Here is an 11580-nt window from a genome sequence, read left to right as displayed (position 1 = left end):
TGGCTGCAGCTACGACGAACAGCGTCGGTGGCGACGGCAGCGCTCGGCTGTGGGGAGGAGAGCGAGACAGAGGAGGGGGAAAGCACGGGGAGAGTGAGAGAGGTCCAGGGGGTGTGTGGCGTCTCCCAGAGGCGTCCAGGCATCGAGGGGGAGCGGCAAGCAGGAGGTGGCCGGGGCGCGTGGCCGTGCGCATTGGGCACACGTCCGGCGTCCTTCTGTCGCGAGGAAGACGACAGGGGGGAGGCCAGTGGGCTGGGCTGGCCAGCTGGGCCAGCCAGGTGGGCTATGGTGGGTGCCAGGTAAGAGGCCCAGGTGTTGTTCGCTCTCTCTCTGCTGATTCTACTTTTCTATTTCTTTTATTCTGTTTTGATTTAGTAAAATACTAAACCATTTAATAAAATCCTAGAAATAATTAGGGGTGTTGTCTGAATTATTCTAATGATCCATAACAACTTCCAGCATTTTTGGAGCACTTAAAATATATATAGCATTTAAATAGCTCCAATTCAAATATGTTTGAATTAATTAAAAGCCCAAAGATGTCGTGCAAAAATGTAAACCATTTTTTGGTAGATGCTTCCACCTCAATCCAGAAATGTTGAACATTTTTAGAGGGCATTTTGAGTTCAATGAAAAAGATTTTATTTTGACCCTAGTTGAATTCATTTGGTGCTAGGGTTTAAGCATCCCCATTTCAAGATTAATTGAAAATGAAAATGATGCATGGATGCAATGCCACTAATTACAAAAAGATTTCTAGGGCTGTGACAACTCACCCCCACTAAACAAGAATCTCGTCCCGAGATTCAAGTCGTGAGGTAAGAAGACAGAGGGACACAAGCTAACACAATCTTCATGATCCAGACGTCTTTCTCGAGGATGTTGATTCATTGCATCACCTTGATCTCCACGTCTTGCTTTGAGAACTACGTCCAACATGACAACGAGTAGAAAGGGAGATTTTTTTTTTGAAGAATCGATCTTCCTGAGGTTCGAGCACTCAGGATCAACTCATGGAGTGAGACGTTGAAACATCTCTTGAGTTGGGACACAAAACATACATCAAGACGGATGGATAGTAATGGATGGTGAAGTTCAATTTGGTAGGGAACTATTCCACGCTTAGGTAGGATGGTGAATGGTTTCAAGATAGCGATGAAATAATTTCCATGATTCCATTACAGGACACCTCGGGGGAGGTGACTCGTCGAATTATTCCCTTAGGTGGCAAAAAGAATTACTTTTGATACAAAGATCATTGAAACTCTTTATACCAGCCTAAGGCAATCACAATCGATCGTTTGGCGGAGTTCAAAGGAATGTCATATCCGGATTCCAATGGATGATGTGGACTACCTTGTTGAAGACAACACGATGGATGATTTTGCTTATCATCGGAAATGGATGGGACCCATGGTAGTACCACTGTTGAAGATGATCCTGGCTAGGAATTACCTAGAAGGTAGTCCAAGGTAGAATGGCACAATGGCGGTGCAAGCTGGGAACAAAATGCAAATGTTGGGAATGATTCTAGTAACTGGGGATAAACTCAACAGTAGAGAGTGATCCCACTATTTGAATGGTTCTAGCATAATCGAGGAAACCGAGAGCACAACGACCCCTGAGGAACAACTTCTAGAATAAGTTGCACTAAATCCTCATGGAGAAGATGGTCAAGTAGCTCAATCAAGATACTACTACAATAGATCTTCCGGCTAGGTGTGTCGGCCAGAACATCAACCTTGTCGAGACCTACATCATAAATCTTGGAATAGCTCCAACCATCATATCTGCCTGAGATTCAGATCTGGTTGGTAACGGGATATTTCAGACAACATGTCCGTAAAGAAAGTTTGCAACACAAACCGACAAGAGGATGTTGTGAGATTCTCGGGAATTGAACTACGTTAGCAAGCTCCAACACATAAGCTGGTTCTGCTACATACATGTGAGCACGTTGTCCAAGACAAGCATGACCACATAGTAGTCTTACAACGAAACACTGCAGAGTTCTGATTGGGAACCATCATTGCGGAGAGCGAAATCCTGCGCATGTACCTTTGGGTCCTTAAGGATTAGCACTTAAGAACTTCTTTTCCTTGAACAAATCAATCAGTGGCTTGGTGTGCTAGGGATTAATATAGAATGAAGGTTGCGAGTCTCCAAACCACAGAATGCTTCGCATGTATGCATGACTGACTTGGGATGATTCCAGAGGAAGCGAAACAAACTTTCTCAAATTCACGGCGGCAACTTGCATCATATGCACGTGAATTAGAGGAAGTCACTTCTTCCATCCGAACATATGCTTCATGAACGAAACACAAAGATAATGCTTATAAAGTTTCCAATACTAGCTGGATGTTCAAGACGAATCATGGAGAAGGTGGCAGTGTTGCTGACGGGCTCAACAACAATTCATCCAGGTTTCCATGGGGATGAAATTCCATAATTATGTGAACAAGTGATAGCATTGGTCAGACCCAAAAGATATAATGGTGTATGCTCGAGGGATCAACCACGAGTAAGACAACATTATGAACATCATTGGTTCTGGTTTTATTTGACGATAACCCATACTCAAATCAAAGATTGGGTAAGACAATAGGTCCAACAACTGATCACGGGGACCAATTGATGAAGACATCATCTTGCTTCAACACACACACACAAACACACACAGAAGATATCCCTTAGAGATGAACTAAGTTAAGCAAAGCTTTTACCTTCCAACTCTCCAAGTTGTTGTCTAGCTCAACCAACTAGCTCAGGGATATCCAACACAGATTCTTGGAGAAGGGGTGATTTATAAGAAAACCAACTTGATCACAAACTCAACATAGCGGTCAGGTGACATCCAGGTAATACTTCCGAGAAGATCTTCAGAAAATCACAAATCACCGGTATGTCACTAAGCTCGAGAACAATCTTGCTTTTCAGGGCAAGACGATATGATCAAATAAGCAAGGATTGACACTATATTAACTCATTGATCGAAAAGTGCACCAGAAATAAGGACTAGGTAGCACGATCAACCTTAGGGTGATGATTCAATAATCAACACGCTAAGGATAAGATTATTGTCCATTAACTACCAAGCAACACAGTTGCTAGGAGTATTGATTTCACACATCACGGTTCACTTGTCGGCATTCTGATTGCAACAACACGGGACCGAGAAATGAATAATGATGGCGAGAGGTATCACTGCATCAAGAATTCATAAGAGGTTGTGCAATTCCCATGACATTCTTGACATAAGACGGTAATACTCCAGGTAGAACAGAACAAAAGCTGGATTGGCATTTGATCTGCAGAACACAACTACTTTGACCCAATCCCGGATATGGATGAGGTACTGGAGTTTGTTTCTCCTAGTCATTCCGGAATAGAATGGCTTGATGGACCACACGAATAATAGGCATCGATGAACAGGATCACGCACATACCCTTGACTATCAATTGATAGATGAAGGTTGGAATATAACTGAAGGGGGACAACTCAAAGAACATATGATTTTTTTTGAGTTGTCGATTCATGGATTAGCATGTCGAACCAAGTTCAACATGTTTCTTCCGGATAAAACCCATGCAGAAAAGGAAGGACTGGCAGATTAACAACACAGAATCGAGAACTCGCCAAGAGCACTCTAGTTGTGGTCTTTCGGTTCAACGAGGAACTTCTGCCATAAGTAGTTCATGGTAGTTGGAAGAATGATGTACCACGGACCTCGAGGACTATCGCAAAGGTTACTAATATCCTAAAGGAACTACCAAACACTATCAACACGAGGTAAGTAGAGTGAATCTTGGGTCAAGAACCCATGAGTAGAATACCTACTACTAAATGGCATCACGAGATGCTTACGAGAATGGTGGCCAGAATCATCACACCGGGAACACAAAACATGGCTAGATTACTAGGTGACTCCTTAAAACACCTATGGTCATAAAATAGCTCCAACATATATGTCGAGGCAACAGAGTACCTCAACTCACCGATTAGTGTGATTAATCTGGCCCAAATGGACATCAGGAACAGGAGGAAGGGGTTTGCAATTGCATCAGACTATTTAGAGACCTGGGATGACTCGGACAGCATAACGGCTATAAATGCTCAAAAGATTTGAGACATCCTGCAAAATGGTGGCATAACCACTCAACAACATCATATCAAGGTTCCAAGTCCAACTATCAACACACTGGAGTAGTGAAACTGAACTGGGGCTTAAATCCATTAATCCTATAAGTCTCTATCATAGTAACTCATCATCCTGATAGATAGATGAGAAGGCCTAGTTCTTAAACCCCGTAGAAGAGAAGAGGTTGACTCAGATCAGAAGGGCATAGGGTAAAGGAGTAAAAAGAGCCTTACGTTCCCTTCCACAATCAATTCCCTTACATAACTAAAGCATTTCTAGACTCGACTTCGACCAGTTTGGCTTGGTAATCCTATAGGCAGTCAGGCTCTGATACCAAAGCTGTCAGGACCCCGATTCCAAGTCACATCGATCTAGCCGGTAACACATCATATCACTTTGTGGCCTCATGCACGGTATTCCCACGGGTGTCGCCTTACCATGGCTCGGGACCGTTTGTGCCTTTTGGCTCACGTATATGATAGTGTCGCTAGCATCCATATGACAGAGAACCCGGGCCAACATGGCTAGTCGTGAACCCAAAGCGGCACCAACCTATGGGGACAGGCATACATGAATCACATCGAGCATGTCGGTCAGCAGCGTGTGAATCCGGGCTGTAGCACTGGGCTAACAGGACTCTGGGAACCCGGGCTGTAGCAGGCTAGGCAGGACTCCGGATGTCACCGCATGACATTTCCCCGAAGGGACAGACACAGGAACGAAGTGAAACACATGCCGGCCAGTCAAGTGTCCTGAGCAGTAGTGCTGGGCTACCAGGACCCTGGTGAACCAGGCTGTAGCGGACTACTATGGCTCATGGAAGCACTAGACTACATTTCCCCATAAGAGAGGCTGTCAATGATAAACAACTAGATTGTCGGATCCCACACATACCAAGCATTTCAATCATACACACAATATGCTCGATATGTGTAAATACAACATGGCATCACAACATAACTCTACGACTCAAGTATTTATTCATTAGGCTCCGAGGAGCGAGATATTACAAACATGGGTCTCATGACCCAACAATCATAGAATACAAATCAAAGCACATGCGGAAGCTTAACATGTCTGAGTACAGACATCTACAAATGAAAAAGGCTAAGAAACCTGACTATCTACCAGATCCTGCCGAGGGGGCAAGATCGTAGCTGAGGTATCAAGCTAAACGTCGAAGTCCACACGGAACTACTAGCGAGACTGACGTCTCTCTGCAAAACATAAAATAGGCAAACATGAGTACAAATGTACCCAGCAAGACTTACATCAGAACTAACTACATATGCATCGTTATCAACACAGGGGGTGGTGGAGTTTAACTGCAGCAAGCCAGCTTTGACTCAATGGCTAACCTAAACTACGACTGCAAGCAACTCTTTTGAGGTGGCTCACACGAGTCCACATATTCACCATATCAATACACCACTATGGATCCGCTCCCGTCTCCCAACGAGAATGCCATCCATAGCACTCATGGTTATCTTGCGCATTTTAGAGTATCCACTTTCACTTGTCTATGAACTGTATAGGCAACCAAGTAGTCCTTTACCGCGGACGCGGCTATTCGAATAGATGATGTTAACCCTCCAGGGGTGTACTTCTTCACACACGCTCTCACCACTTACCGCCGTTTACACAACATGTACTCGGCAACCTTCAAGCGGAAGCCCAACGAGGGTGAGGGCCACGGCCTACCTAAACACTCAAGTCTCTAGTCCATGTTTATCGCCTATCCAGGTTCCATCCACAGGGAGTCCAGCCGAGGTTTCCACATACAGCCCCAAACGATGTGTACAGGGTTCCGAGACAGCAAACGGGCGCCCGGCATGCCCGACCATGGTGTATCAACCGCATCATAGCCCACCCCTAGGGTCAGCGCTATGCACGGCCGCCAACACATATCCTATAAACACCAGAAACTAGTTGCAACTCCTGGACAGAGGACTAGAGTGGTTAAGAAGCCGAGAGGGTCCATTGGTTTTGGGCCCAATGCATGGTAGTAGCTGGTTCTTAAATCACACATACAGATCTCGGTGCTTAAGGACGGTTCCAATGAAACAACCCACCATGTACTCCTACATGGCCTCTCATCGATACCTTTACCAAATTGTGTTCAACACACTTAGCTCACACACAGTAGGACATGTTCACAACTTTCCAATTCATCCCCGATGAATCAGACCTGACACGACTCTAAGCAATAGCAGGCATGACAAACAAACATGAATGAGTAGGCACATCAGGGCTCAAACAACTCCTACTCATGCTAGTGGGTTTCATCTATTTACTATGGCAATGACAGGTCATGTAGAGGAAAGGGGTTCAACTACCGCAACATGTAACAATTGAATCGTTGTTGTCCTAATGCAGTAAAAGAGAGCAGGAGCGAGAGAGTGGGATTGTATCGGAATGAACAAGGGGTTTTTGCTTGCCTGGCACTTCTGAAGATATTATAGCTCTTCATCGGTGTCATCGAACTCATCGTCGGGAGCATGTTTATCGAGAGGGGACAAATACCGGCAACAGAGAAGGAAAACAGAATCAATGCAATGCACAATATGATGCATGATCATGACATGTCAAAATGTTGTGTTTTGAGCTAATTTGAACCAAAGATTTAAAAACAACTCAAGGTGTGGGTTCATATAAGTGCATTAACATGTTTGACCTAAACATCAAGGTTAAGTTGCTCTAACAAGCATGAAACCAGTACAGATAGATAGATTGGATTTTTCTGATCATTTTTCATATATAATTTATTTCATTCTGAGCTATAGATTAATTTCTATGATTTTTTGAAGTTTATAACATTTTCTGGAAATTCCTATATAAAATTAAATCCAGAAAATACTTATTGCGTCAGCATAGCATCACTGTGACGTCACGAGGTCAATGGGGCCTTCCCAAGTCAAACCTGACCAATGGGGCCCACTGGTCAGTGACTCAGGGCCAGTTAGTGTCGCTGACAGGTGGCCCTGGTCAACTGCCACATCAGCCAGTCAACCCTGACGCGTGGGTCCGCTAGTTTTATTAATTAATCTAGCTTAAAACTAAACAGCGGCTTAATTGGGCAGCAGGGCCCACTGTCATTGTCTAGAGGGTGGGGTTAATTAGTGGGGTTAGCTGCTAATGATGTGCCATGTCGGAGTCACCGTAGTTCAGCCGGCGGCGACCAAAACTGTGGCGGCAACTCGCCGGAGTTGCTCAGGTTTCGCGTACAGGCCGTGGTTTGAGCCGCGGTTGGTCTCTACGGGTAGCTGGCGTTGCAGCTCGTCGGCTGGTGGCAGTAGCCGAGCCTGGGGTGGCCGGAGTCGACGGCCACGAGCTCAAAGGCGGCAGCCGGAGTTCGGTGGGGCACGGGTGGGGCACGAGCGAGCGAGGTAGCTGGGCGGCATCTCTGCCGTTCCAGGAGCACATTGGTGCAACTGGTCGGAGCTGAGGTGCTCAGGAGCGAGGACCTCATCAGCCATGGCGGACGGCAACTCCGCTTACTCGCGGGGCAGTGGCTACGGGACGAAAACGACGACGTGGTTAACGGGGGAAGGACCGGGAGCTCACGGTGAGGCCGACGACAGGCTCAGCTGGCTCGGGGACGACCGGAAGGCGACGAATCCGTCGATGGAGTCCGCGGCCGTGCTCAGGGAAGATGACTCGTGGCGGCGATGTGGGGCTCCCGCGGTGGCGTGGCTCGGGGTGGAAGAAAGAGGGGGTCGAGGCGGAGCCTCTGGGCTGGTCAGAGAAGCAAGGGGGAGGCGGTGGCTGCAGCTATGGCGAACGGCGTCGGTGGCGACGGCAGCGCTCGGCTGTGGGGAGGAGAGCGAGACAGAGGAGGGGGAAAGCACGGGGAGAGTGAGAGAGGTCCAGGGGGTGTGTGGCGTCTCCCAGAGGCGTCGAGGGGGAGCGGCAAGCAGGAGGTGGCCGGGGCGCGTGGCGCACGGGGCACACGCCTGGCATCCTTCTGTCGCGAGGAAGACGACAAGGGGGAGGCCAGTGGGCTGGGCTGGCCAGCTGGGCCAGCCAGGTGGGCTTTGGTGGGTGCCAGGTAAGAGGCCCAGGTGTTGTTCTCTCTCTCTCTCTCTCTCTCTCTCTCTCTGCTGATTCTACTTTTCTATTTCTTTTATTCTGTTTTGATTTAGTAAAATACTAAACCATTTAATAAAATCCTGGAAATAATTAGGGGTGCTGTCTGAATTATTCTAATGACCCATAACAACTTCCAGCAGTTTTGGAGTACTTAAAATATATATAGCATTTAAATAGCTCCAATTCAAATATGTTTGAATTAATTCAAAGCCCAAAGATGTCCTGCAAAAATGTAAACCATTTTTTGGTAGATGCTTCCACCTCAATCCAGAAATGTTGAACATTTTTAGAGGGCATTTTGAGTTCAATGAAAAAGATTTTATTTTGACCCTAGTTGAATTCATTTGGTGCTAGGGTTTAAGCATCCCCATTTCAAGATTAATTGAAAATGAAAATGATGCATGGATGCAATGCCACTAATTAAAAAAAGATTTCTAGGGCTATGACACCCTGGGCGCGCCCTCCACCCTTGTGGGCCCCTCGTAGATCCACTGACCTACTTCTTCCTCCTATATATACCTACGTACCCCCAAACCATCAGACACGGAGCCAAAACCCTATTTCCACCGCCGCAACCTTCTGTACCCGTGAGGTCCCGTCTTGGGGCCTTTTCTGGTGCTCCGCCGGAGGGGGCATCGATCACGGAGGGCTTCTACATCAACACCATAGCCTCTCCGATGATGTGTGAGTAGTTTACTTCAGACCTTCGGGTCCATAGTTATTATCTAGATGGCTTATTCTCTCTCTTTGGATCTCAATACAAAGTTCTCCTCAATTCTCTTGGAGATCTATTCAATGTAACTCTTGTTTTTGCGGTGTGTTTGTCGAGATCCGATGAATTGTGGGTTTATGATCAAGATTATCTATGAACAATATTTGAATCTCCTCTAAATTCTTTTATGTATGATTGGTTATATTTGCAAGTCTCTTCGAATTATCAGTTTGGTTTGGCCTACTAGATTGATCTTTCTTGCAATGGGAGAAGTGCTTAGCTTTGGGTTCAATCTTGCGGTGCTCGATCCCAGTGACAGAAAGGGAAACGACACGTATTATATTGTTGCCATCGAGGATAAAAGGATGGGGTTTATATCATATTGCATGAGTTTATCCCTCTACATCATGTCATCTTGCTTAAGACGTTACTCTGTTCTTATGAACTTAATACTCTAGATGCATGTTGGATAGCGGTCGATGTGTGGAGTAATAGTAGTAGATGCAGGCAGGAGTCGGTCTACTTGTCACGGACGTGATGCCTAAATACATGATCATACCTAGATATTCTCATAACTATACTCAATTCTATCAACTGCTCGACAGTAATTCGTTTACCCACTGTAATACTTGAGAGAAGCCACTAGTGAAACCTATGGCCCCCGGGTCTATTTTCCATCATATTAATCTTCCGTCAACAAGCTATTTTTTTCTTTCTTTACTTTTACTCTTTATCATAAAAATACCAAGAATATTATCTCATCATATCTATCATATCTCACTATCGTAAGTGACCGTGAAGGGATTGACAACCCCTTTATCGCGTTGGTTGCGAGGTTCTTATTTGTTTGTGTAGGTGCGTGGGACTTGAGCGTGGCCTCCTACTGGATTGATACCTTGGTTCTCAAAAACTGAGGGAAATACTTACGCTACTTTACTGCATCACCCTTTCCTCTTCAAGGGAAAACCAACGCAGTGCTCAAGAGGTAGCACTAGATAATGTGACTTAGGTCATCGGCATCCGGAGGCCGGACATATGTTCCTTGGAAGTTATCGCGGAAGGCGTCTTCCAAGTCTTCCCAGCTGCCAATGGAATTTTCGGGCAGGCTGTTCAACCAGTGCCGAGCTGGTCCCTTTAGTTTTAGTGGGAGGTATTTGATGGCATGAAGATCATCACCGCGGGACATATGAATATGGAGAATAAAGTCTTCAATCCATATCGTGGGATCTATTGTTCCATCATATGATTCGATGTTCACGGGTTTGAACCCTTCTGGGAATTCATGTTCCATTACTTCATCAGTGAAGCAGAGGGGGTGTACGGCGCCTCTATATCGGGCCAGATCGCGACGTAGTTCGGATGGAGTCCATCTGCAGTTTTCATCCCGGGCGTGATTGTGCTTGTCATGTTCGGCTTGATAGCCGTCGTCGCGCGTTGGGGCACGCCCCCGCGATCCGTAGATCAATCTGGCCGGACCTGCTTTATTCTGAAGGTCCTGCCGCAGGTCATATGTATGTTCCCGAGCTGTTTTATCTCTGCCTTTACGGTGAGGTAGGGCGGGCTGGTGTTCAGCTTGAGTTGTCGCTTTGTCCCGGCCACGTGGTGGTCAATCAGCCGTGTTATGCGCTGATGGTACGGGCTCAAGTGCCTTGTCATCGAATTGAGGTAGCAATTTACGCTTCCGGTAACTTTTGGTTGGGCGCTCGAGGCCATATTCCTCTGCTGCCAGGACATTAGTCCATCTATCATTGAGTAGATCTTGATCAGCTTGAAGCTGCTGCTGTTTCTTTTTCAGGCTCCTTGAAGTGGCTATTAGTCGTTGCTTAAAGCGCTCCTGCTCGAGAGGTTCCTCAGGCATGATGAAGTCTTCGTTTCCGAGGCTCACCTCATCCTCGGAGGGTGGAAGCTAATTACTATCCTCCGAGTCTTCGTTTGCAGCCTGTTCATCAGGGCTAGCTTGCCCATCCTCCCGATCGTCTTGTTCAGAGTTTTGCTCGACGGGGTTTTCTTTGTCTTCGACATCATCCGGAGTATTGTTGTTCCTCGTACCGGTATTGCTGTCTTTGCTGCGGCGTGATTTAGAGCGGCATCGTCGGTGCTTTGGTTGTATCTCAGGAGGTTTATCCTCGACTGGGTCTTCTTTGTCATCGCCGTTAGCTTCCTTGGGTGTATCCACCACGTATATGTCATATGAGGAGGTGGCCATCCAGCAACCGGTAAACAACGGGTTTTTGGCTTGCTCCTCTCTGGCATCGTCGACCATACCGTCGATGTCTTCTGAGCCGTAATCGAGTATGTCAGTTAAGTCTTCGACTGTGGCGATGAAGTGGGTGGTGGGTGGGATGTAAAATTCCGCGCTCTCAGCCCCTAGTCCGGGCTGGGCATAGTTTTGACGTTGCTCCTCTGTAATCACGAGGGATCGCATCAAGTCCAGAGCCTCACTTAAAGGTGAGGTTTGGCCCGAGAGAAGAGAGCCCGTGGAGTACGGCGAGAGGGAAACTCCTTGTTCGAACTCATAGGATGCCGGATAAGGGTCCGGCTCCATGATGGCTGCCAGCGACACTACTTCCAGCGGCTCTCCCACAATGGGTTTGGTGGCCGCAGATAGTCTGGCGAGCTCAGCGAGCCTGTATTTGG

Source organism: Triticum dicoccoides, chromosome 6A, assembly GCF_002162155.2.
Source record: "Triticum dicoccoides isolate Atlit2015 ecotype Zavitan chromosome 6A, WEW_v2.0, whole genome shotgun sequence".
NCBI classification, from domain to species: domain Eukaryota; kingdom Viridiplantae; phylum Streptophyta; class Magnoliopsida; order Poales; family Poaceae; genus Triticum; species Triticum dicoccoides.
This window is presented reverse-complemented; position numbering follows the sequence as displayed.